We start from the raw sequence: 25,080 nt of genomic DNA, 5'->3' as shown, positions 1-25,080 counted from the left end.
TGTCTGTAAAATAGAATTGATGAAATAGATTTTAAAGTTTTAGTCAGCATGACTAATACTCCCACGTCATTTTCCAGTTACGTTCTCATAAAGACGTAGTCATACTTTCAGCAAATATTTATTGAGCATTTACTATGTTTCAGGAATATACCAGGAATATGGGAGGGAAGTAAAAAGGAAAAAAAGTCTCATCCACTCATGGATTTTGCTTGGGATGGGGGCAGACAGACTATAAACAACAATTAACAGGTGAAAATACATAGTATTTCACCACATGGAATAAGTGAAAAATAGAGCAAGGAAGGTGGGGTGGGGGAGGGGCAGCTGTCATTTTAAAGAGTGGACAGGAAAGGCCTTATTGAGAAGGTGGTGTTTGAGGAAAGATCAAAAGAAAGTAAGGGAACGAACCATGGAACAATCTGGTACAAGTGGTATGAGTGTGCCTGGTGTTGGAGGGAAGATGAAGAGGTCCCTGCGGCTCGTGCAGGAAGAGCCCAGGGAGAAAAGCAGAAGATTGAGTTAGAGGGTAAGGGGAGGCCGAGGGCAGGGAAGACCAAGTAGGGCCTTGAAAGCCTTGGAAGGGACTTTAGCTTTTACCCTCAGTGAGATGTGAAGCCTCTGGAGGGTTTTGTGCAAAGGAGCAGCAAGATTTTGGATGTTCACAGAAGCATTCTGGCTGTTGAGGTGAGTACAGATTGAAGGGGAGCAAGGGCTGAAAGGAGACCACTCAGGAGGCTACTGCAAGAATCCAGGAAGAGCGCTGAGAGCTGCTTCCACCAAAGTGGTAGCAGTTCATGCGAATGCGAATGAGCCAGTAGAGAAGGTGGGAATGATGATGCAGGAGAGAGGGGAAGGTTCCGGGTTCACTGTCTGTGAGTAGGGGGGAAGGGATAGGATCTAGTGCACAAGCCGCAGAGATACAGAGCTTGATAAGTTTCATTCCAAGGAACGAAGGCAGAGAATATGCACAGATACTGGCAGGTGACTGTGCTGGTGGCCAGGGGATCTGTGGATATTCTTCTCTGATTACTCCTATTTCTCAGTGAAATAGGACACAAGGGCTGAAAAGGAAAGAGGGAAGGAGGTATTGGTGGCTTGAGGAGGAGAAGGTATGAAACAGTGGATTAGGAGAGTAAGAGAATGAAGTTTGGATTTGCCGTGGTTGGTCTTCACAACCCACGATACATTTGAAACAGTTCTCTAAACATTTTGCTCCTGAATCTATGTACATGAAGAAAGCATAATTTTGAAGCCAAGTAATTACCAATGTCTATCTATCTTTATTATCCATATTCTATTCTGGAGAGAGAAAGAAAATTCTGCCTGCTAGGAAGGGTAGATGTGCCTAGGAAATGTATAGCTCAGTGTGAATGAAATGTTGGCAGATTTGTAGCTTTCTTATGTTTTTGCAGAAACTAGATTGAGGTTCTCTGTTTTGAATTCCTTCTTTATTACAAGACTACCTTCAAAAGAGATTCAGCACATTATAAATTTAAATGCAGTTATTATTATGTGTATTTCCCATTTACCTGTACTCTAAAATTATAGCTGAAGTAAAAACTTAAGGTTAATGTCATAGAGGGAAAATATACTTATTTAAGAGGCTGGAATGTTAGAATTTTTTCGAAAAAGACCATGAATTTTCTAATGACCAACTGATATGGAAAGCTTAGAAAAGATAAGTGAATTTTTTTCATAGCCTGCAGATACCAGCTAATAAAATCATCTGAAATAAATAAGGGTGCAAGTTGTGTCATAAACATGCCAAAATTATAAATTTATAAAACCTCTGATGAGGTGGCAAGGAGACTAATTATCATTTTATATTTCTTCTATTGATGCAACTCAGGAAAATAGCAAAGCAAGCTTGGTATTATACAAGACATGAGCAGTGTGTTGGTTCTCCTAAGACATCTTCTCCTAAAACTCTGTATTTGAGAAAAAAAGAATTCATACCTAAATTACCACATTATTGGACTACACTTACATATATTTTTCCAGAATCTAAACCTTTTGTAAATGTCTCATCATCCCAAATGCCCCTAATTCGGAATCTCTACGTGTCGATATTCCAAGATGGGTACCTCCTGCACCCCCAGCATGTTGATCCAAAGAACAGGTGTCTTTACAACAGATACATTTTTAAATGATGTTGTAATGGGTTTTCCCTTTTTATGTGGGGGGATGGCAGATTATTATTTAAGAAGATTAGGCCACCTCCTGTAATAATTGCTGCTCATGTGTGCGAATAAGATTTTTAAAAAATCATTAGGAATATTTAAAGCCAACTGAAGACTCAATACACTCTACCTTTTGGTGTGAATGAGGCAAAATTAACCAAATTAACTTGCTGGTTCTTTTTTTTTTTTTTTTGCGGTATGCGGGCCTCTCACTGTTGTGGCCCTTCCCGTTGCGGAGCACAGGCTCCAGACGCGCAGGCTCAGCGGCCATGACCCACGGGCCCAGCCGCTCTGCAGCATGTGGGATCCTCCCAGACCGGGACACGAACCCGCGTCCCCTGCATCGGCAGGCGGACCCCCCAACCACTGCGCCACCAGGGAAGCCCAACTTGCTGGTTCTTAAGCAAACATTCTGGGTTCTAAATATGCTGTTCCAATTACTCTTTTGTTTTTTAAATTTTTGGCTGCCTTGGGTCTTCGTTGCTGCACGCCAGCTTTCTCTAGTTGCTGAGAGCGGGGGCAACTCTTCATTGCGGTGGTGCGCAGGCTTCTTATTGCGGTGGCTTCTCTTGATGCGGAGCTCGGGCTCTAGGCGCGCAGGCTTCAGCAATTGTGGCATGCGAGCTGAGTAGTTGTGGCTCACAGGCTCTAGAGAGCAGGCTTAGTAGTTGTGGCGCATAGGCTTAGTTGCTCCCTGGCATGTGGTATCTTCCTGGACCAGGGCTCGAACCTGTGTCCCCTGCATTGGCAGGTGGATTCTTAACCACTTCGCCACCAGGGAAGTCCCTCCAATTACTCTCAAAGACAGGGGAATGTAGTTACAATTCCTCGGCAGAACTATTTATTCTGCTTAGTTCAAGTTTTGGTTTTAAATGTCTTTAGGCAGTTTTTCACTCTTGGGCAAGGGCTGTCCAGCCATTCTCAGGTAGGTTTGACTTTTTCCAGATGGGCAGTTTTAAAAATATTGGTTGAAAATGAGTAATACAAATGTTCAGATTAGATCCAACCCATGATCACGAGGGCCTTTGGTTCTGTGGATGTACTGAGGGAAGCTTGTCCTCTGAAGCTGCTTCTCTGTAGGTTAAGAATGCATACCAAAGCAACCTGATTTAAAGAAGCACTACATTATTAATGCTTGAAATATTATGGGGGGGAGGGACCCAGATTTTAACATAAAAAAATTGGAAAGGGCTATTCATATTTTCAGCCCATGTTACCACTTGAAGTAACAAGAATTTTTATAGCTCACTGAAGTGCTTTATTATTTATCCTAAATTTGTCTTTTCATTCCTTCACAGAAAGGAAATGTAACAAATAAGAAAAAATTTCAGTCATAATGCCCCGATATAAAAATTCCTCATAAATAAGTTTTAAAAAATAATTGCTGAACTGAGCATCTTGTTTTATTCATAGCTTTTAATCATCTCAGCAATTCTTGCCCCTCATTTGCACACATAATTGAAGGTTGGCTGTGCTACACTCCAAATTTCATTCTGCTTCCATCAACCATGTTCAGACTTCCAAAGTTTCTCAGGTTTAAATTTCCTTGCTTTCTGATAATAGTGCATCTATTTTGTGTGAAAGAGGAGAGAGCATGCCTTATGTTGATTATTTAAATACACGTCTAATCCTAAAGCCTTATGTGCATCATTGATATCAAACAGAAGCTATAAAACCTAGGGAAACTTAGAGCCAGCCCAAGTAAACCCTCTTTGTTTGGAGCTTGTTAGATCTTCCTCAGGAAAATGGAGTCTGTGTTGGCCTCTGCCTCTGTGTCTGAGAGCACTCTGTCCACATGCCTAATGGGGTGCCATTACAGACCACTACCATCACTCTCAGCTTCTCCAGGGTAGGCGCTCACCTTACTTACTTGCCCATCATGTAAGTACCTATTCAGTACTTACAGATCTTAAATACTGAATACATCTTTGTCAAACTGATAAATAATTCCATAAGACAAGGTGTCTGAACTTGACGACCTTAAAGTTTCTTTTCTGATCTAAAATTCTACGATTTCCATTTGTCTCAACCTCTACCTATAGATTTTAAGAAATCCTAAGGATGTTTACTTAATGAGTAATATACAGAAGTTGTCAATTGGTCATTAATGAGGTGTTAATCCTTTTCCTGCATTATTTTAGTGATTTAAGACCCAGAGTGAAGCAAAATCCTGTTAATAGTTATTCTAGATCAGTGCTGTCCAATAAAAATAAAATACAAGCCAAAAAATACAAACCACAAATGTAATTTAAAATATTCTGGTAGCCATTTTAAAACAATGAAAAGAAACAGGCTTAAATTAATTTTAATATATTGTTTAACGCCGTATGTCCAAAAATATTGTTTCAACATGTAATTAATATAATTAAGATATTTTACATTTTTGGTGTGTGTGTTAAGTCTTCAAAATCCAGTGTGTATTTTACACTTGTACACCTCAATTTGGACTAGTCACATTTCAAGTGCATATGTGGCTAGTTAGTGGCTGTTCTTTTGACAACACAGTGTTACAGCCTGTTGTTCAAGTGCTCTATGGACCAGGAGCTTGTTAGAAATTCAAATCCTTGGAATCAGAATCTGCATCTTAACAAGTACTCCAGGTAATCTGTATGGACATTAAATTTGAGGAGGGAGTATACAAATTCTTTTTCCAGTGAGACTTTGTTTTGGATATTTTTATAACTTTCTCTTTTCTTTTTTTGTTTTGTGCCACACTGTGTGGCATGAGGGATCTAGTTCCCCGAGCAGGAACCCATGCCCCTTGCAATGGAAGTGTGTGTCTTCACTACTGGACTGCCAGGGAAGTTCCCCACGTTTCTAATTTGTATAAATTTTTCACGTGTCATGCTTCCTGGGTTTCCCACTCCCCATTTTTAAAATAACTTGCTTTTTATTCTAGTTATAAAAGCATAACCTGTTTATATAGAAAAATTAGAAATTAATTTTTCTATAAAATAAACTTTTTCTATAAAAAAAAACACTTGTCATCCTACCAACCAGAGATAACTACTGTTGACATTTTGGGTGTTTATCCTGCCAGTCTATAAAATGTTGTTTATTTCTTAATTATATAATACACAAATAAATTCTTATAATTAAAACAATAACATGTAAAATGAGTTGCCCTCAACTACTTCCTCAAATGCAGTCCCCTCCTGACCCATTCACAAGGTGAAGGACATTTGGGTTGTTTCCAGTTTTTGGCGATTATAAAGTTGCTATAAACATTGGCTTTCAGGTTTTGGGGTAAATACGTGGGAATGAGATTGCTATTAGAAAACTTCTTTAAAGGCTGCATTTCAGAATTTGAAGGTATATGAATATATGTTCACTTATTCGTTCAATTAATGAATATTGAATACTTATGCCATATTAGGCAATGAGAATATAGCGAACGTAGTGTTGGTCAGCATTGGTCCCAATCCTCATAGAATTTGTTTTTAATCAAATCCCTATTAATAGACATTTAAGTTATTTCCAATTCCCCTATCATGAACAATGAGTTTTAAAATTTCAATTCAGTCATCTGCTGTCTACCCAAAATTTTCCTTGGAGTTTTCAAGGGAAAAAATGAGCAACTAGGCAGTTAGTCTTGGTTGAGAGAGTCACGTGACTCTAACTACAGCACTGGTTAGAGGTGGGTGGGAGGTGGGAGGGTAGAATCTAACCTCAGGTAGCTGTTGCAGGTTAATTCTAGGTTAATGTGGAGAACCTGGGATCATCCTTCATCTTCCTAGGCCAGTGGTTTTCAAACCTTAGTGAATACCAGGATCACCTGGAGGGCTTGTTAAAACAGAGATTCCTGGACCCCACTTTTGATTCAGTAAGTCTGAGATGGGCTCATTAATTTGCATTTTTAACAAGTTCCCAGGGACATATTTTGAGACTGCCCTAGGCTATTTCTGGGAGTTTCTGAGCCTGATATCTTAAATTTGGACTCTCCATCAGTGGTTAGGAATTCAGAGATCTAGAAGTAGCTATCTTTGAAGTTACTGGAGAAGTTATTAATGCAGACGAAATGTCTGTGGGCCTAGAGGCTCCTTTATAGGATCACCTGACAACTCCAATTCCTTGAATTTCATTTCTTTTCCTCTTGACTACTATATCTTCACGCAGATTTTCCCGAGTTATGCTCGTTGGCAGGGGAGCCTGTTCTCTGGCGCACTCAGCCCCATCAGTAGGCAGGAAGGGACTTCATTTGAAGGGTTCTTCTGGAGCCGTGCCTTAATATCAAGCTCCAGAGTTTCCTCATCTGGGTTAGAGATGACTGGGTTTCTAGCTGCAGGAGCCTAGTGATAATGGCAAGGCATTTACCTGAGACTTCAGAAGGGCTGAGACGAGACATGCTTACCCTGGATTTTGGGGGATCTTGAGGATATGAGCTAGCTCTGGGAGCTGCAGGGCCCAGGTCCCCCAGGCAGAGGAACCACAGTTCTAAGAGTTTCTGGTAAGTGTAAAGCTAACTCAGAGAAGGCTTTTTGGTTTTCTTCCCTTAGCTGGTTTGGTGGGCAAGTTCAAATGAGGGATATGTGGGTTCATTCCCCTCATAGTGGTTTTTTTTTTTTTTTAAGTTTTAACTGAGTCTTAAGGTTTTTGTTTTTTGTTTTTTTTGTTTGTTTTAAGACATTGGGGGTAGGAGTTTATTAATTTATTTATTTTTGCTGTGTTCGGTCTTCGTTTCTGTGCGAGGGCTTTCTCTAGTTGTGGCAAGTGGGGGCCACTCTTCATTGTGGTGTGTGGGCCTCTCACTATCGCGGCCTCTCTTGTTGCAGAGCACAGGCTCCAGACGCGCAGGCTCAGTAGTTGTGGCTCACGGGCCTAGTTGCTCTACAGCACGTGGGATCCTCCCAGACCAGGGCTCGAACCCATGTCCCCTGCATTAGCAGGAAGATTCTCAACCGCTGCGCCACCAGGGAAGCCCCCACCCCCTCATAGTGGTTTCAACCCAGTTTGAATCCAGCCACTCACTAACTCCATTGCTAACTAGTTCTTGGAAATTTTCCTCATCTGTAAAATGAGGACAGCACCCCCTTCCCTCAGAGTTACTATGAGGACTAATACAGTAACATATGTAAAGCACCTTGTTAGCTTAGTACTCGACACACAGCAGGACCCTCTTTATCTTCTGGGAGCGTGGGTCAGAGTGAAGCTGTGGCACATCATGCTGTGGGACCATCAGCGGACTCATCACAAAGGATGTTTGATTTTCTCTGTATATAAGGGTACTGGCATTACTACCTCTGGAAAATGAGTCTAGCTAGCACTGGGGGCCTGCTGTCAAGTCACTCACAAGCATACAAGTTCTCTAGAGAGGAGGTAAGACTGGAGCCTATAATAGCTGCCAGGATAAGAGCCTGGAAGAGTAGGAATGTAAGGTCAATTTGGAAGAATGAGAGTATAGGTTGGCATGACAAAACCGTGCTTTCATTTGTCATTCCCAGATACTCTAAAAGGTTAATACTACTTGTAAGTTCACTATATACATTATTCCAACAACCTGACTTATTTGCAGTTTAGTACCTACGTTTATATTCCAATTTTATGTTTTACTAGTCAGGAATCTTTTCCTGTTGTCTTAGGCATATCTCAGCCAGTGAAAATAATTTCCCCCCATGTCAGAAACTTACTCAAAGAATAAAATAACCAGAAGCCTGCTTTTTAAAAAGTCTGTAAAATGAAAACTTTGGATACAACAGAGTATTTGTGAAGGTGTTTTTTTTTTTTAAATAAAAAGTCCTTAAAAAAAAAAAAGGATAAAAACAAACTCCACTGGCAGAGGAAACAGGAAATCATTTCAGAATGGAATGTACAGAGTGCACTCCCATCCCCACACTCCTGCTGTCCTCTCTGAGTTCCTGCTACTTTTGTTGAAGACGCTTCATGGATGTGAATCTTCATTACAGTCTTCTGACTCTGCTCCCGGATCTCCCATACTTAGTGGAAGGGAAGATGGGTGGTGCTGTTCCCTAGGACTTCAAATGCTTCAAAGGAAGCATTTTCTCACTGAAATGATGTTAAAAATGGTGTTTGGGTTCCCTTAACTGTGAACTAGATAAATTACTGAGAGCTAGCCTGAAAAGCTAATAGCCATTTCAAGATTGTTTCTATGAGAAACAGATTTGTAGGTCCAAAAATTGGCTAACGACCAACAAACATTTGAAACACAATCCGTTATAGATGGGAAATGACTGAATATTTTTAAAAATTGATTTATACAACTTTTTTCAAGTGTGCAGTAAGCCACAGCATTTCTTGAGTCCCTGAACATGTTGCATTAACAAATGTAGTATAGTACCTGTACTAACATATCACTGAAAGTTCAGACATAACTTGAGGGTTTGTCATACTATTTGCTCTACTTTTGTGTATGTTTGACATTTTTGTAATAAAAATAACATTTATTTGAAATTCTTTCAAATAAAAATACTGCATTTCATTAAAAAAAAACCCTTTCAAACATAAATTTCAAAAATCCTCAGGGGATCAACCTAGGGCAAAATTGTGAGGCAATATAAGAACACCTAATAAGAAGTAAAAACTTGAATTTTGAATTGAATCCATAATATAGACAGCAAATCAGCTATCAAAATGTTGAAAACATTTGAAATAATGGACCTATTTTCAAGCCTCCAAATCTCCTATCAATGTTGTTTATAATTAAGAATCTTTCAAATGCCTAAGTAAAAAAAGAAAAAACATTGCAATTGATGTAAAAAAGGAAAATGAAATTCATCTTTCAGTATATTTATCTCTTTAAGATGTAGCTTGATAAAAGTCTACTAGACTTCCTAAAATATAATTTTATTAAATTCAGAGTTAAAACATTTACTCTTTAGATATCTACAGCCAACTAATAAATTTCGTATAACATCTTTCGTATCTTTTATAAACAAAATATTTTAAAAACCTACAATGTCATGATGTAAAAGAGAGCAATAATTATAATAGACAAAATAATAAATGAAATATGATATGTACCTATGAGTTATACCAAATAATCATTACAACAGATGTCCTTAGAGAACAAAGGAGAATGAGAAAGTATAAAGGTAGAGGAAGGCATGGAAGATATTTTCTGTTATCATCTACTGTGTGGTCTTTCACTGCACTATTTTTTAAACAAAAAAAGGTTTCCGCCAGGGCAAGCCCCACTTCAAATGTCCCCTTACCCTCCTGACTAGAGAATAATGTGTTTGTGTAGTATATGATTTCATCAGACAAGGCTGTGAACACATGTGATTTATTCAATGATCCTATTCTGCTTCCTTTTAAAGATAAAGAATGCATTTAAGTCGATTGTGTATGAGACTGTGGTCATTCCTTAGAAGGCTCCATTCAAACAGAGAATAACATTACCTTATTTTAAAACGTTAAGAGTGTAGCCATTTCTTTGGTCTTCATTTTGTTTCCAGGCAATATCAATTAATACTTTCATTTATTTTAAAAGAGAAAAATATAAAACACAAGTAATTACTTTGAAATTGTTTTAATTTTCTTTGTATAAGCAAAACAGCCCCGTAAAACATTCACTTTTCAAAAATCTTTATATATAAACAACAGTGTAGGATGGAATAAACAACTAAAAACAACACAGCCACCCACACAACAGCTCCTAACCGTAGGCCCCATCAGGGTGCAGCTCTCATGAAAATAAACTGCTCACATTCCCAGAACCACAATCCCCAGGGAGGAATCTTGTCCTCTTTAACTTGCTGGGTGGTAGAGCCCAGAGGAATTACTCAAAGTATGAAAATCCCAAAGCATGGTCACCTAGGGGGAAATGAGGAGACAGATATGACTTGAGCATGATAATTATTTTCTTGTAGTAACAGTAAAGAAAACAACCTTAAGTGGTAAAGGCTGCATGAGTTCCAACTTCAACAGGTAGCTAACTGTGTATGTATTTTCCAGACACAGCATTTGTTAGCTAAGGCAGAACACACAATGTATACTTGCCACTGTCTTTCAAATAATATTCTCTAAAGTATTCACATTTATTGATTATAGATACATGTAAGTGGTATTTAAAATAATAAAACATAGTAAACACCAGACATACTGTGCTAGGTACTTCATACAGTTTTTTTCACTTAATCCTCACAGTAACCCTATGAGGTAAGAACAATTATTATTCATGTTTTACCAAAAAAAAAATCTAAGTCATACAGAAATTTAATTATTTGACCAAGATCACATAACCAGAATGCAAAACTAGGTACCTTGTCTCCAGAGCTCTTGCTTTAAATTTAGCTCCAGTTCTGTCTCATGAAATTGGATGTTTAACCCCACTATCACAGAACTATTCTTCCAAGACTATAAATTCTGTTTCTTCTCTGTGAACTTCCACCTCTTCCAATGAAAATGAATAATTGTTCATCTTCTGCCTCCCAGTTCACCTTCTGGTTTCACCTGCTTCCGTGTACAATCTGGACCCCTAGTCACTTCAACTATGCCCCAAACTCCTCCCCAGGCCTCTCCTACGCAGTCAAACCAAGGTGGTCGCCTGCACCGGCTGTCTCGGTTCCTACCACTGCTCTCCAGCAGTGAAGCATTACTGCTGATCCAAGAAAAAGTCGTGCTGCCTGTTGGTAAGTGGGCCTCACTACTGATCAGCAGTCCTTTCACTGACACTGCACAGCATCCATAGCAGCTGTTCCAAACTTCTCCCAGGATTAAATCCCCAAATGCACCCATCTAGCCCTTTGTAGATTATCTTACCATGGCTTTATTTAAAATTCATCCAAAGTAGGGTTGTCAAAATACAGGTTGCCTGGTGATATTTGAGTTTCAAATAAATAAGGAAACATATTTTAGGATAAATGTGTCCCAAGTACTGCATTATAGAAATATTTAAATGGTATTTAAACTAATAAAAATAGCAAACTGTGTACCGAGAGCCTACCAAATATTGCATAGAACATACTTAATACTCAGAAGTTATTCACTGTTTACCTGAAGTTAAAATTTTACTGGGGGGCTTCCCTGGTGGCGCAGTGGTTGAGAGTCCGCCTGCCGATGCAGGGGACACGGGTTCGTGCCCCGGTCTGGGAAGATCCCACATGCCGCGGAGCGGCTAGGCCCGTGAGCCATGGCTGCTGGGCCTGCGCGTCCAGAGCCTGTGCTCCGCAACGGGAGAGGCCACAGCAGTGAGAAGCCCACGTAATGCAAAAAAAAAAAAAAAAAAAAAAAAAATTTTACTGGGCATCCTGTATTTTAATTTGTTAAATCTAATTCAATCGAATCCCCCTCTTTCCATTCCCAGAAGTACCCTTCCTTTTTTCAAAGGTTAATTCTCTGAACTATGGTATTGATCTTTCCTCCTTACTTCACTTTCTTCTGTATCCTACATATCCCTTCCTTTCTACTTTCAAGCATGCTCCGGTCATTCCTACCATGGTATTAATGGTCCCAATTCTCCACCCCTGTGTGAACTCATGCCCTTTGCCATGTCACTTTGCAGTTTCTCTAAAAGGTGAATTCTATTTCCCGCCCCCTTGAATCTGGGCTTGGTCACACAACCTGCTCTGTCCAATATGAGGCAGAAGTGCCAGTGTGTCAGTTTGGAGTCTAGGCCTCAAGAAGCCTTGTATGTTTCTGCTTGCCCTCTTAAAACTCTTCTTCCAGGGCTTCCCTGGTGGCGCAGTGGTTGAGATTCTGCCTGCCGATGCAGGGGACACGGGTTCGTGCCCGGTCCGGGAAGATCCCACATGCCGCAGAGCGGCTGGGCCCGTGAGCCATGGCCGCTGAGCCTGCGCGTCCGGAGCCTGTGCTCTGCAACGGGAGAGGCCACAACAGTGAGAGGCCGCGTACCGCAAAAAAAAAAAAAAAAAAAAAAAAGGAATCGTCTCCAGGCCCTCCTTACTTTACTGTGTGTATTAGCCTCCTGATTCCCTGGTTTGCAGTCTCTGCCTGCCTATCCCTCACTACCAAATCCTTCCTGTATAGCACTGCTAAATCAAGCCAATCATCATTTCCTGCTCAAAACTTTCTGACTCCCCAAAACATACTTGCCAACTTTAAACTCCTCAGTATTCAAACCCTTCCATAATCTGGTTCCAACCAACTTTTCTAGGCTTTCTTCCACTCCTTACATATACTGTCAACCAGTCTATACGAATAAAATTTCTTTAACTTAACCTTTTCTGCTCTTGTTGGTTTGGTTCCACTTTTTGGAATGCGTTTGCTGCATGTGTCTATCCTACCCTACCTCCAAAGTCTAGTTAAACACCTGTCAGTGTTCCTAATCTTTTTTTTTTTTTTTTGTGGTACGCGGGCCTCTCATTGTTGGGGCCTCTGCCGTTGCGGAGCACAGGCTCCGGATGCGCAGGCTCAGCGGCCATGGCTCACGGGCCTAGCCGCTCCGCAGCATGTGGGATCTTCCCGGACCAGGGCATGAACCCGTGTCCCCTGCATCGGCAGGCGGACTCTCAACCACTGCGCCACCAGGGAAGCCCCTCCTAATCTTTTAATCCATGAATCACATCCTAGGTTCTTTTGGTCATGTCTTCTTGTACCCCATACCCCTTAATTCCAGGTTAAGGATTTTCTATTTGAAGATTTTTAAAATTAATGTCTTGTTTGTATAAATACTTCATAAGAGTTGAACACATACTATCTTAAACTATCATTATATACTTGTATTATTTGTTTTACCAGATTTTAAGAGCATTAAGGAGCTTTCTATTACTAATTAATTTTCTGTATTTCCCAGAAATTACTCTAGTGCCTTACACATAGTAGTGATGAGTATAATCTGTTGAACATATGAAAAAATGGATGTTTATAATATAGGGCTAGTGTTTGAAGTTGATCCCCTTTAGATAGCAGCCAGTGGCTGTGCCGGGAATTTCTGAACTGCTGGAATCGGGGTATAAATCTTGGTAGCTTGGAATTAGAAGGGGAGTCTAAACCAAAGATGATCAGGCTGTAGTCAAATGCCAGGAGGCCAGACACATGCATCAGGTAAAAAGATCCAAAGGTCAAACCTGAGATGAAATGTAGAGCAAAGGGTATGGAATCAGGCAAAGACAGTAGAAACAACAACAGTTTAAAACAGGTTGATGGGGATCTGGGATAGTGGACTTCATAGCACTTACCAAATCAAAATGAGTGGTTTGTTGGTAAAATGGAGTTGCCTAAGAATCAGAAGTTGGGCTGGCAGCTATTTATCATTTCTAGCAAAGAAACACATACATGGAAATAAATTTATAATAGCAAACACAGTAAAATATAAACAGGGCTGCTTTGAGGGGCAGATTTAATCTGAGCTCCATTTTCTTGCTTCTGCCCTGTCATCTTAAGTTATTTCACACCTTTGCACAAGTTCACATCCAAGTTCTAATGTATTTTTTGATTCCTTTATATTATGGCTAAAGAAAAACATATTTTAAGAGATATAGTATCATAGTACTCAATACCAAATAGAAAAATTCAGAAAAAAATTTTTGCTATAGTTTTTAGACTTTTAATCTACCAATCAGTAAAGCTACAATAAGAAAACTGTACCTAATAACCACTGATTTTCCTGCACTGACTGTTCATGGACTGGAAAATTCCAAGAATATTTCACAAAGGTTTAAAAAAATTTTTTTAATGTAAATCAAAAAACAATCCTAATTATAAGAAATGCATATTTTATTATTGAGAGCTCTGAAGAATTTAATTCCTACAACCTACCTTGCCCTATAAACCATTTGTTTTGTTTGCCTGTCAATCTGTGAGGTTGGGGTTAGAAGCAAAAATGCACAGTGTTTCCTTGTACTAATTAGCAGCAAGCACTGTGGCAAAAACTAACGTCCACATGAAAAGCACAGCAAAATTCACTTTAAATCCTACTGTAAATATGCATTTATTTTTATTGTAAGTTTTATTTTGAAATAAATGCTGAATAAAGTATACTTTTAAAACCTATATTCTTCTTCCTGATATTACTGAGAGAAGGATAAACTCCCATATTAATTCCTTTAAAATTTAATATTTGGCAAGCAACATAGAAGAGTAGGAAGATCACTTACCAAGGAGCTACATTACCTGGGTCCCACTTACACTTGGGGTCTTAGGCAAGTTATTTATTCTAAGTCTCAATTTCCTCATCATAAAATCTAAAGACTTGGGCTTCCCTGGTGGCGCAGTGGTTGAGAGTCTGCCTGCCGATGCAGGGGACACGTGTTCATGCCCCGGTCCGGGAAGATCCCACATGCCGCGGAGCGGCTGGCCCCGTGAGCCATGGCCGCTGAGCTTGTGTGTCTGGAGCCTGTGCTCCACAACAGGAGAGGCTACAACAGTGAGAGGCCCGCGTACCGCAAAAAAAAAAAAAAAAAAATCTAAAGACTTGAATTAGTTCAGTGGTTCTTGCAAGGAAGATGAATTGGAACTGCCTGTGGACATTTCTGACTTGGTAGATGTGAGAAGGGAAGGCCTGGGTAACTGTGACTTTATAATATTTCATAAGTGATTCTGATGCATATTACTGGCTAAGAACCAATGGTCTAAATAATTTCTTGGGTCCTTTGCGATTATAAAACTCTACTTTTTACATCCAATCAATGGACTTTTAACAGCTCCTAGCTTTCATCATTATTCTCTTCTTAATGAATAAGTGTATTTTAGGAAAGAGAGAAGCTATAATTATTATTAATAATAATTTATTCTAAATTATGAATAGCTTACAGAGTGCTTACCAGTTCTAAGGTATTAACTCATTTAAAATATGTAACTTAATCCTCACAATCACACTGTGAGGTAGGAACTAGTATTATCTGTATATTACAGATGGGAGAACTGAGGTACAGAAAGTAATTTGCCCAAAATCACAGAGCAGGTAACTAGGGAAATTGGGCTGGAGAGCCTGAACTCTTAACCAGTATGCTACGCTGCCATTCAATAAATGAACTATACGTAAAAACATACCCATCCCTGTTCCCCATACACATAGCACTCCCTTCCCTGCTGCTTTTGGGAGGAAAAGGGTGTGTTTTTAGAAATTTGTGGGATCAGAAATGATGGAAAGGGGAAGCTGGGAAAGGCAAGAATGAAATGACTTAAGTGAGCTGAGCCTAAGACCCCTGTCCTGAGTGACAACAACTAGAGACAACTTGGATTCACAAAGGCCTCTAAAAACGTTAAATACGTGTAGGAATGATTTCCCTTCCATTATCATTTCATTCCATAATGTTTAAGACATGTTCTTTTTGACTGATCAAATATTAATTTTAAAAACATTAGAAATTTACCTTATTGGATGGACTAGACCCAAAACCATAAAGTAAAACAGGAAAGTAAGTACAAAAGCCGAGTTAGAGAGTCAGAGAGAGGGTAATAATTGAAATGATCCAGCCTAATACTAATTTTTGGTATACAAAGAATTTATAACACTATACCTTGGCTTATGAAGTATGAGGTTCAGATGGTAGAGACTAATACATTATAAGGATAACCTTCTCTTCCCAACAGTACAGATAAAGAATAATCTAGCCGAGGTTGGTGGTCCTGAATTACAGTGTTAAATGCCAATCTGCATAGCAGTGATTTTTTCTGTCTGGGTGCACTCAGCAATCTGGGAGCAGACATCCAGTTAGAGCTGTTGTTTTGTCAGGTAAGTGATATCAGGGCAACAGGGCAAAGGAGATGTGGTTCCTGGCAAGAGAGTGGTAATTTAAAATAGAACGCAGCAGGAGATGAAAGAAGTGAAGGCAGGAGAAGGCTGATAGGGAGAAAGAAGTCTATGGACTGGAGGTCCCAAGTCAGAGAAACCTGAGAAGGGTGACAGGCTGCAGCGGAGTGAGGAAGAGTACTGGAAATGAGATGTTAGGGAACTGACAATGGCTGTACTGGGAGTAATTGAGTGACAGAGCTAGGATGAAAGTTCTGGCCACAGTCAAGTCTGCATTTATGAGGTTAGAGGTGAAACAGATTGGGTGTATGACAAATCCAGGATGTGGCAATAGAAGCGAGTGGGTGAAGATCACATCAAGGAACTCTGAGGCTGGTGCTGGGTGAGCTGTCTACTTGGGTGATGAATTCACTCAGGATGACGGGAGGAATGCAGGTAAAGAGGAAGATGTAAGCCACGTGTCATAGTCATTAATAAATTAAGTCTTGCAAGGCTCTGGATATGCTTAGTACAGGGGACTGGGTATTCGAAAAAGGTATCCTTCCCCCTTATCTATGAGTTTTCTTAAGACTAATCTTTGCTCTACTTTTTGGATTTGGCAAGAACCTCTGCTTCACAGTTTCATCTTAAGGAGAGGTCTTCTCTGCTAAAGTCGAATGGAAAATGAAATTACCTGCTAATTCAGGCAAGAAAAATCTCAGCTCCCTACTCATAAATTTGTGAAAATAAATGTTTTAAAAACAAATTACAACTCAGTTGCCCTAGTTCTGGTTTGAAAACATCTGGTGAGACCACTGGGTACAGTTTCCCACTACCCCCCTTTTTTTTTCTTTAGGTATAAAAACACACATACAAAGGTTTCTTAAAATCTTGAAAGAACAGGGTGGCATGCTATTTACTGACAGGCTGAACTTTACACAAAGAACCCCAACCTTCAACAAGCTGAAATTACTGTTACTGATGCCTTCAGAATATTGTCTTCTTCAGAAAGCATTATGTTTTGTCCAAGTCATACAGAAGTGGCTATATTATGGACACCATTTGGTCACCAAATGGTGCAAGGCAGAGGGCAGGGGAAAATTATTTCTGCAGTACCAACTATAAGTCTGATACTGTGCAAGGAAAAATAGGAAATGTCAAATATGATTCCTAATGTCAAGAAACTTACAATTTACTTGTCAGTTACGTAATACTTTAGCCCAGAGCTATGTCTTACATTTTTTTGAATCACTCACAGCATCTAACACAGGACTTTACAGATATCAACAAGAAGTTAATAAAAAGTTAAAACAGCAATACAAAATGTTTAGAATTAAGTAATAAAATACATGTTTAATATAAATGACCAAGATAAGAGGTAACAGTTGAGCTTGTGTCATTGCAATCTATGAAAAATCTTGCTCCTAATTTTATATTTTTACTTTGAACATGTACTGACACAGGAAGGTCCCTATTCCTACTCATTGAAATCTTCAGGGAAGAAAAGAGCCAGGTCAGCTTTCCTTAGAGGAAGGAATTGGAGGTCAGGCTTATCCTGCAATAGGGCATCAAAAGTAACTAAGTCCTTACCCGCAACCTTTCTCAGATAGTCAATGAAACCAGCCTTGAGCAATAGCTCTTTTAAGCATGCAAAACTATAGGTCAACCTGTTATTGAAACCCTTTCCCTCTTGGGTTCTTTGATTTTACATTATATTGTTATCCTTCCATTCACTTATCAAAAAATTATTGAGCACCTACTATATACCAGTGATGTGTTCCTATCTATTATTTCTGATTCCTTCACTACCTCTTCATTTTCTACCCTGCCACTCACACTTTCTCAGTCCTCAGGTCTATTCTTTTATATCTATCTATCTACCTACCTACCTATCTAGTCCTTCAGAAAGTGTACCAGTTCTCTGAGGTTCCCAGCCTTTAGGCTGATATCTCCCAACTTACATATCCAACACACAAGATGGAAGGTCTTTTTTTTTTATACAAACTATTCACCTTTTATTTATTTTTAATTTTTTATTGGAGTATAGTTGCTTTACAATGTTGTCTTAGTTTCTACTGCACAGCAAAGTGAATCAGCTGTACATATACATATATCCCCTTTTTTGGATTTCCTTCCCATTTAGGTCACAAGGTGGAAGGTCTTAAACATCCTGCTACTGCTACACCTCACTGATCATTCCTTCTAAGTCTTTCCTGCTGGCATCTCTTCCTCTAGGGAAGTACTAGGTTCTGAAATTTTTTCAACACTCTTTGTCTTTTCACTCTGTACTGTATCCTTACACAATTTCATCTCCCTCTCCGTCAATCGCCAAGTTTAAGAATGAATTTATTTCTGTTCTCGCTCTTTCCATGCTTTAGGTCTTCATCAAGCCTGTTGCCCTTACTTTTATCCAGTAACTCCTCTTCCTCTTTAAATATTAGCTTAAAGTCATATTCTTCAAGAAAGTCTTTATTCTTCTCTCTAGGCTAAGTTGGACAGCTCTGCCATGTGACTTTATGTCACCCTGTCCTTTTCTTTTGAAGTATTTGTCATCTCAAATGATCTGTTTAATGGCTGTCTTGTCCACTAGACCAGGGGTCAGTAAACAATAGTCCATGGATCAAACCCAGTACCCCCCGCCTGTTTTTTTTTTTTTTTTTTTTTTTTATTTTTCGGTACGCGGGCCTCTCACTGCTGTGGCCTCTCCCGCTGCGGAGCACAGGCTCCGGACGCGCAGGCCCAGCGGCCATGGCTCACGGGCCCAGCCGCTCCGCGGCATATGGGATCCTCCCGGACCGGGGCACGAACCCGTATCCCCTGCATTGGCAGGCGGACTCTCAACCACTGCGCCACCAGGGAGGCCCCCGCCTGTTTTTTAAATAAAGTTTTATTGGAACCCAGACACTCTTTCCTATATGTATTGTTGATGATTGCTTTTGTGTTTCAATGGCAAAGTTGAGTAGTTGTGAGAGAGACCATATGGCCTGATAAGCCTACAATTTATCTGTCCCTTTACAGGAAATGTTTGCCAAACCCTGCACTAGACTATTAGCATGAAGGCTGAAATCATGCCTGTCATTCTCACTTCTGTGTTCCCAGCACTGGATTATTGCAACCACAGGTAAGTGCTCTGGAAAAAAAGAAACACAGTACAATTAGAGTGTGTAACAGAGAACCATAATCAAATATATAGCTTGGGAAGGCTTCCCTGAGGAAGTGACCTTTGACCTGAAAGTTATTTTTTATTTATTTTTTAAAGATCTCTCTTTAAAAAAAAAAATTAATTAATTATTTTATTTTTGGCTGCGTCAGGCCTTTGTGGCATGCGGGATCTTTCTTCATTGTGGCATGCAGGATCTTTCTGCTGCGGCGCATGGGCTTCTCTCTAGTTGTGGCACCTGGGCTCCAGAGCACGTGGGCTCTGTAGTTTCAGCACGCGGGCTCTCTAGTTGAGGTGCGTGGGCTCAGTAGTTGTGGTGCATGGGCTTAGTTTCCCCGAGGCATGTGGGATCTTAGTTCCCCAACCAGGGATCAAGCCCATGTTCCCTGCATTGGAAGGCAGATTCTTTACCACTGGACCACCAGGAAAGTCCCGACTTGAAATTTAAAGAATGAACTAACTGTGCAAAAAGAGGTGGAGAGAGGAAGAGCAAACCAGGCAGAAAGAATATCACATACAATTCTCTCTTCTTTGGAGAGAAAGAACATGGCATGTACTTGAAACTGATGTTCTTGTCAAATAATGAACAATAAAGTAAATTCCTTCAAAGTTAAGAGTAGGATCCAAAATGGAGCTAATCAGTGGGATATTTATAACAGTGTAAAATTTGAAACATTCTGTTATTGGCCGACAGTAGGAAAATGGAAAACTGTTGTATGTCCACGGCACAGCATATTATGTATCCATTAGAATAATTTATACGAAAAATTCTAATTTGCATGAGAAATGTTTCTGCTACAATGTAAAGTGAAAAAAACCAGGGGATTATTTCCACTGTGTAATATATTTATAGAAAAATTTTCGAGGAAAAAACGGGCTAAAATGTTAATCATGACTGCCTTTGGGTGGGATTGAGTGTCCTATATTTTCTTTATGGTTTTCCATAATTTCTTTCCTATGCATTTCAAACCTTTAAGATTGGAAAAATACATTTTATTGAGAAAATAAGGAAATATAAGTGTTGGTCTGTGACCTACACATCTGACAGTAAATAGTCTTTCCTGGTCCCTGGAGGGATGTAAAATTAGGATCAAAACCCAGGGGAGCTCACTGTCAATAACAAAAATTATTAGTGGACGTTTTCCTGGAATGTGATTTAAGCTGTGAATATGTAAGTGCAGTGGGGACTTTGGGGCCAGGGAAAACCAGCCTGAGATATGCTGCTCTACAGACACACTGCTTCTGAGATTTTGAATCTTGATTATTTAAACTGAGAACTTAATCTAATCTTACTCTATGTGTGTTTGGTTTCTTCCTGCCTAGTCATGATCCATCAGAAATGCCCCAATAACAGTTCTGGACATGTAATTTAAATGAGGGTCCTGGAAAGCTCAATCATCAATTCTAATATTACTCTATTCTGAAAGCTTCTTTTTTGTTTCTCAAACATCATCTTTAATTTATAGGCTCAATGGTCTCTCCCTTAAAACTATTACTGCTAATTTATGGAAGTGGAAGAGTTGAGAGTTGTTTTTTCAAAGTGTTGCTTCTCCCTGTAACTGAGTAGATTAATTGGTTAAAAAGATAAGAACAGAGAGAAATTCAGCTCTCACCACAATGATTAATTTGACTTTCCTTTAGTTTCTTTTAAAAAGAGACATAAAACCCCATTCTTTTAGTCAAAAAATATTTTATCATTCAGGCAATACATATTTATGTGTCTACCTTATACCCAGACAGCTGCTATGAATAAATTGGGGAAAACCTGCATGAAGTCTTTTGAGAGTGAGAGGAGAGCTGATGGCAATTGCCTCCAGAGTTTGCCATACTTAATTAGGTCTTCCAAATCCCTTCTGGGAGGAAATGAGTTTCTTTACCATCATGGTTTCATAGAGGCCAGACACTGTATGAAGGATTGGGTAAAAATTTCCCTTAGAAAAGATCAACTACCATTTATATGCATGTGACACCTAAAACCCACTGATCCCCTTAAAACTTTCATCCCAAATGTTTGTTTCATCACCAAGGTAGGTGGTATTATTTTTCCGACAATGGAGAAAAGGTCACCATAATTCTGCTCTCCCAGGTATGAGAATTTTGAAATCTTTTTAACTCAACTCTGTATTTTGCTCTGCTTGAGAATCCATAGCAAAAATTGCACATGACCTTTCCAGGATCTGCAATGATCATGGTTCCTAGCTGCAGACAGTGGAGTCAACTAAAGGAGTTCAGTAGAGAGAAGTAACTCCTCTTAGGGGGGCACTTAGAAATGTATGAGGGCATTTTTATCACAGTGGCATGTAGTGCCCAGGGGCCAGGGATGTTAAATATCCTGCACAATAAAGAATTGTTTCATCCAAAATATCAGGAGAAGCCCCCTTGAGAAACACTGAGCTCAGGGTCAACTTCATGGGCATGCAAACTGTGCAGTCATACAGGGCCCACTGCTTGCTTTAATGGTCTGCAGTTACCATTCTGAAAATCTTAATACTTTTATGTTTGAATGTCTGTTTTATAAAAGAAGTGGTACAATGGATCATACCTGCAAGCAGAGGAGGCAATCTGTTTGTCTTCTTGCTTACTACCCAGTTTGCACACAGTCTGCATAATGCCTCACAAGCACAGGATGCTGGTGAACCTAAGCATACAGGAACTCTGGGAGTTACAAAGTGACTACAAGGCAAACATGTTATATCTATGACTGATTTAGTGGAGGCGCTGACAGTTCCAAGAGGCTATGCTTTCCATTTCAACCAGAACTTGCTTCAGGTGCAGAAAGAAGGTAATGGCATCCTAAGAAACACAAGTGACCAAAGAACTCTATCGTAGCCTTACTTGTGTGTGTTACTTCCCTGTATGACCATCTACACTGAAAATGATGACATAGAAGGAAGGGGAAAGGCAGGGCAACCCATAGTTCCTTTCTCTTCAGTCCTTCCTTGCTCAGGTTGGTAGGATATGTGCATATCAAGAAGGGAAAGAAAAACAGCTGAGTTAGTTTCATGCTGCATTTACACTGTTCTGATAAGCAAAAATACATCCTCGTGGCATGTACAAACTACGAAATATGAATTGTGTCATTCTGGTGATTCCATGTATGAGTTAAATGCTTTTATATTTGCGTTTATAAATGGCACTGCACAATATAAAGAGAAATGGTAAAATTCATTCTAATAATTTAAAATTCTAATTTTTCTTAGAATGACATTAAAAAGCAAATTAAAAAACAGCATGACAAGTTGAGGGAGAGATGACGGAAGAAAGAAAAAGCTTTGTATTTTAGTACATATAATGCCACTTTTTCCCTGCTTTTTGAACAGGGGCCTTACATTTTTCATTTTGCTCTGGGCTCAACAAATTGTGTAGCTGACTGTGACTGAGCTAGTTTAAGCAGAAAGGGATTAAAGGATAGTATTTAGCCCATAGATCTCTGAGAGGACCAGAGAACCAGGCTTGGATAATACATGGCTAGAAACAACATCCAGGAAAAACCAAACCGGGAAGAACACTCATCCCACATCACGTCCGCTATTTAGCAGAAAGCCATCCTAGCACCACTTGCCAGTCAGCACCTATGACTCTCAAAATGGATGCCAGAACTCCTCCCCAGCTACCCAGAAGAACCAGACACCTCCACCACGGTGTTTGCCAGAAAATCCCATCTCCCTGAGTGCAACTGAGGCATCACGTTGCTCATTTTCAGATCTACGTCTTGAATGGGTGCATCTGATTGCTGGAAACTAGGTTACATGTAGTGAAACACTGAAGCCAACATATAATTGTTAGCATCTTCTCCAACTAACTCCCCATTCAGTGAAGTCCCTTTGGTAGCTCGGGAGTATTCACACCATGAAAATGGGTCAATGCTACAAATCAGGGTCTTTCCCCTCCTCCAGCCATTGTTAATGATTTACTAGCACCACTCATCCATGCCAGTACTCTAGTATTTTTTAATCTTCTAGCTTCTAAAGTACAGAAAAGCAAGCTAGAAGGGGGTTGGATAAGTGTTGAATAAGCCATCTTATAATATCTGCCAAAAAATTATGGTATCCATTGCCTTGTTCTAGATTATAAATTGCTAACAGACATTGAACAGTATTGGTACAGAAGGCTGAGCAGGCTTTTACTAAAGGCATGACATGATGAGTATAGGTTAGTGAACTAGAAGAGATGATAAAATGTCACTTGATATGACTGAAATATATTTCTATGATGCGGGACTATAAACTCTCTAAGGGCAGGAACCATGTCTGTTTTGTTTCTCGCTATATCTCAAATCACCTGGCAAATAGTCACTCAACATTAACAGCAATAACAAAAAGAGATGCTTTAAGTTTGTTAGTATAGAGTTCAATTTTGGCATTTCTCATATTGTATGTAGATAACAGTTCCAAATGATTTTACTGTTTTCAGATGAGTTAAATTTCTGGATGTCAAAGTTTATTATGATACTTTCACATACATTATCTCATTTGATTAAGCCTTACAATATCCCTGAAAAGTTAAAACAGGAATTACTCTCCATTTCATAGATGAGGAAAAAAACCCCCAAAATACAGTTATCTTTCCAAACTCATTTACCTAGTAACTGATGGTTTAATTTTTCATTCTCTGACTCAAAATTCCAGAGCCCTTTCTTACCTCAGGAGAATAATAACTATAAAACACATTTGATAATGATTAATTAGGGGAGTATTGTCAGGTTTTCAATTTGAACATTAACTTAAATTTGATTACATGCAATGGACACAATATCCTAATTTCATGCTGCAAATGTTTTTCTTCAAGAGTGAACATTCTTTCCTTGGAGTTCTAGAAGGATTTGAATGATGGTTGCAACTGCCTTTTCCTAAAGTAAATGAGTTGATTCAAGAGGTAGGAGGAAAGAAACCCTTTTCTAGAAATAGCTAACCTGTGAATCTCATACTTTTACCTTTTTCTAGTTAGGAATAATATAATTTAAATATTATGGATGTACTTGATTATAATATATAGTACAGGGATTCTCGATTTTATATTACTTAAGAATCATGACAGTGGTGGGTGGTCTAGGCCCCATCCCCCAAAAATGTGATTTAGTAAGTGCCAAAATATTAAAATTTAAAGAACACACTAGTGCCATGAAATACTGTGAGAATCACTGGTACTGTGCATCTGATATTCAGCTTGTACAAAATATTTTACCAGAAAACGCATTTAGTATGGTAGTCCTATTTTTATGCCACTTCTATACCTTTCTAAAACTAAAATCAACTTAGATTTTGCCTCTTAAAATATTAGGTAAGGTCCTGTATAGTAGTAGAAATCTTGCCACCTATGTTTACAATCATGCTCTCAGGTTGAAAACTGCAGGCTAATTTGTGGTGGTAATCAGTCTCGAATCCCTCGGAACATAAACTCTTTTTTTTTTTTTTTTTTTTAAGTTTATTTATTTATTTAGTTTTGGCTGCATTGGGTCTTTGTTGCTACGCGCGGGCTTTTTCTTGTTGTGGCGAGCGGGGGCTACTCTTCGTTGCAGTGCGCGGGCTTCTCATTGTGGTGTCTTCTCTTGTTGCAGAGCACAGGCTCTAGGTGTGCAGGCTTCAGTAGTTGCGGCTCGTGGACTCTAGAGCGCAGGCTCAGTAGTTGTGGCTCATGGGCTTAGTTGCTCCGCGACATGTGGGGTCTTCCCGGACCAGGGCTCAAACCCATGTCCCCTGCCTTGGCAGGTGGATTCTTAACCACTGCGCCACCAGAGAAGTCCCAACGTAAACTCTTATTAGCATTATATGTTATGGGATTTATAGACAGCTTACCAGCGATCTGTCCCTCCGGGCCTTTTGATTTTCCTACTTTAAGAACCACAATTGTTCCAAATGAGGATCTCTCACACCACTTCAAATATACGGCAACCTACTAACCATTAAAATAACACCTGTATCATACACGTGTGAAAGAATGATCTCTAATTTGAGTAGATTGAAAATGACTGTCAAAAGTCCTAATTCTGTGGCATATTTCAAACTTGAAACCACGGTTTCTGCCTTCTACTGCTTCAATCTTTTTGATGGGAAGAAACCCTAATGGATTTTTAAGTGAAACTCTCGTTGCACGGATGAGCAAACTGAGGCCCGAAGAAACCAAATTATTTGTCCAAGGTCACGCCCAAT

The sequence above is a fragment of the Hyperoodon ampullatus genome (genome assembly GCF_949752795.1).
Source record: "Hyperoodon ampullatus genome assembly, chromosome: 12".
Taxonomy (NCBI): domain Eukaryota; kingdom Metazoa; phylum Chordata; class Mammalia; order Artiodactyla; family Ziphiidae; genus Hyperoodon; species Hyperoodon ampullatus.
The sequence above is the reverse complement of the archived record's forward strand: the minus strand, read 5'-3'. Positions refer to the sequence as shown.